This window comes from Centruroides sculpturatus, unplaced genomic scaffold (genome assembly GCF_000671375.1).
Source record: "Centruroides sculpturatus isolate CEXI.00-Female unplaced genomic scaffold, Cexi_2.0 scaffold2330, whole genome shotgun sequence".
Classification (NCBI taxonomy): Eukaryota; Metazoa; Arthropoda; class Arachnida; order Scorpiones; family Buthidae; genus Centruroides; species Centruroides sculpturatus.
The window spans coordinates 15,389-19,235 of NW_019386516.1; positions in this window are offsets into that span (position 1 = coordinate 15,389).

Consider the following 3,847-nt stretch of genomic DNA (forward strand, 5'->3'; position numbering starts at 1 on the left):
TAAATGACACATCTAAATTTTATAATTGAACAAGATTTAAATTTTTCAAAACTTAAAATTTTAATAATTAGTCAATAAGTAAAATTCCAATAGCTATTTTAAATATATTTACACGTGCACACATGCACTGTACATAGAAGACAGAGGTCAAATATTAAATTCTATAATTTAATGGCTTTTATTTTTTTGAAAAATAAAATCTGTAGAGAAAATATTAAGTCTATGAAGAATACCGAAAATGAAAGTATAAATAATATTTCACAAAAATTAGAAAAAAACGAGTAATTTTAATATTTTTATAGAAAGTAAAATTAATGTAGTATCAATATAATTTTGTATTGAATTACATATTTTAAAATAGATATACAAATATCATTTATGAAAAATAAACATTTGTAAGTTATAAATGATATCCAGAAGTCATAAAATTTTTTATTTGTAAATTCGAAAAATTAATGAAATAATTTCTAGATTAAAAGCAAGTACTGTAAAACTACTTTTTCTCTTCTGACTTCGAGTTATATATTTTAGCAGACAAACAAATAACGTAGAAATTCTAAACTTTAACAACCAATAACTAACTGTAAAATCACAAAATCCAGTGTGGATAAAGTTTAGAATGATTCGACCGTTAACGCCGATCGGGCATCGGTACAACTACCCCTGTTCAACACTGCTTTCGAGTGGGAGACAAGTCCCCAGCCCAGGTGCCAAGCAAGTAGCGACCATTCACAAAAATAGCCACCAGCGCCTGTTCCGAAGACCAGGGCTCATCCAATGAGTTTACAATAAAGCCTCATCTATGGGCATCATGAATTCTAACAATTTCTGTTCCTTTTATGCTGTGTGATTTTTTCCCAGTATACATCTACATTCATTACATACATTGACTTTTAACTTTATATCTATGATTTATATAATATTTATACCACTTACATACTGTATTCATTGGGTAATGAATTAATAAATACTGTAAGGTCTCTTTTTATGAAGATTATTTTTATGCGATTTTGAAGTTGTGCGGTTTGTATTTTATCCAAAAATTTCTTGGACAAACATACATATACACTTGTTTAGGAAGTCCGCGTAAAAACAGTCTTGAAAAATCGTTGAACGCTCAAAGCTCACTCCATTTGTTCCACTGACATATAACGTTTATGGATGTAAAGGACAGCTAGATCTACCTTAATCGCTTTAGTTCCTAGCAATTTGTGATATAAATGTAATTAAACAAAAAATACTTAAAACTGAAAAAAACGAAAAAAATGCGTTAATTTTGAAGAAAAAGCTTCAAAGTTTAACTTTCTTTGTCTTGCCCTTCTGTGAAATTTAACACCAATGAGTCATTGTTTACACATCTGGATGACCTTGAACACAGCTGGAGTTGGATTACCCCGGGCATTCTCATAGACGTCGCGGGAGGACAAGGGTTTAAAGTAGGGTGAACGCTAGCTGGCCGTATATTTTTAAATATTTTTAAAAAATTGGAGACTTAAAAAACATTCCAAAAATTAAAAAAAAATTTAGGAGGACCGTCTTTTATGTAACGCTATGTAACCTGCCCGAGTTAACTCGGGTGAGGAACTAAAGAAGTTTTAATTAACTCTTCACATTCAGATGTCAGTGATTTGTTTTTAGAGTGAGCTTTTGTAATGCAGGGATTCTCCTTGTATTACTTTTCAATAAAATAAACTGAATTAAGTTTGAATACAAGTTTATTTTAAGCTTTTATATGAATTTCTTTCAGACATTCGAAGTAATTTATTAAGCAGCCTATTTCTTTTAATTTCTGCTAACTTTTTTATGTGGTTTTAAGTTAATTTTAACTCGTTGTTTTGGTTTTATGAGATTTTAGAAAATTACAAAACGTATCCCTACTTTTTCAAGGCAAGTATAGTCTTTTTTTATGCGAATTTTTTATATGCGCTTTTCTGTAGAACGTATGCACCGCATAAAACGAGACCTTACAGTAGTTTGTAAAAGTTGTTTTGTTTCTATTTCTATATTTTCTTGTAACGTTGTTCTATTTAATATTTTGTTTAGTTTCTTTATGAATAAGTTCTTCTCGGTTTCTATTGTAAAATATGATTTATAATTAACAATTTTCTTTGTGTTAATTAATTTTTCATACTTGCGAAAACAAAATTTGGGTATTTTCTATTTTTATAGTGACATTTAAAGAATTCATTTCTTGATTCTGTTCTTCTTCACTTGTAAACTTTAAATTCTTATTTAACTTATTTGCATGATTTTCAATGCCTTGGGGTGAAATTATTTGTGAATCATATGTATATTTGATTATACTGAAATATAATCAGTATATAATCTACGTATTGTGCATAATATTTAATATCTTGAACTTGTGATATCTTTTTAACCATCGAAATCTTACAAATATCAGCCAATTTTGGTCCAACAACCGATCCCATAGCAATTCTTTTCTTTTGTCGATAATAGTCTGTAGAGATTTTAAAACAATTATTTTTAAATACGAATTCTATAAGGTTTAATATATACTCAGGCATTTTATATTTACTAATACTTTCTTTAATTAATTAGTCATCTCTAAAGTAACAGATAGATACATCGATTTAATATCAAGGCTGAAAATACGATAATTGTGTTTTATTTTACCTATTAATAGTCCATCCATTACTTCATCTGTGTTCTGTATGCCATAAACTAACTTATCTATTACCTGTAAGTATTTAAATAACGTTCAAGATTATATAATACTAGCTGCAAGGACCCGCTTCGCTCGGTTTTTATTTGTGCCCAAAAAGTAACGATAGTGAAGATTAAGATAACTACATTATAGCCAATCTTACCCGTTTTCAGAGAATGCATGAATTAGGTTTCCCGTTTCCAGACTAATTAGAGAATTTTTAAGTTCAGTCAAACGAACCATTTTCAATTTGATCAATTTTCTGAAACGTTTACAATCGTTCTATAATCGAACCAATTCGAATTCAAATTCGAATTTCAATACGAATTCGAATTCAAAAATTTTAAAAGTCGAAATAGAAAATCTTCCACTTTCAACCACTTTCAAGCCCATATCTCCCGCACTCTTATAGCTATCGAGATGCAACCACCATAGTGCACGAATGAAGACTTGGGGCTACTAACACATACAAACATTGCACATTCATGTGCAATGTGTAGTTTTGGCTGAAAAGTTAAATATAAGGACACACATCCATATATATATATATAGTGTATCCTGGTTTATGAGTTTTGAGTCTTAAGTTTAATTTAGGTTTTCTTATGTTATCAAAGTTCAGTATATTCTTTACCTGTTGACTTGAAAGTTCATTCTTATATTTTTTTATTAATTTAGTAAAACTATTTTGTATTTCTTTTAAGGGGTCTGTTGGTAAACGTTTGTATTCATCAGATGACACTATTTCTTTTTTTTTAACAATAATTATTCTCTTCTTAGTATAAACAATTTATGGGACTTGTCTGCTTTAACTAGAGAAAGTTTATTTTTTACAAAATATTTTATTAATCTATTTGATTTTTTAANGATACATCTGAAATCACTTATGGTATAGTTAGGAAATTTTGATATGACCATTCCTTATTATATTGTACTGCAATATAAATGAACTATATTCTAAGAGTACGTCGGCTTCCTTTAGCGGCTTATTCCGTACTATATTATAATACTGTATTATACTATTTTCCTATTTGTTTTTTCTTTGTGTACTAGGATTTGTTATAATGAAGGAAGAAAAACACAATTTCAAATTAAAATATATTTACTGTTCATACTGTTCTGTACAGTACATAGAAGATTTTATATGCCACTACAATCGAGCATTTCGGGTCAACGTTACTCCTC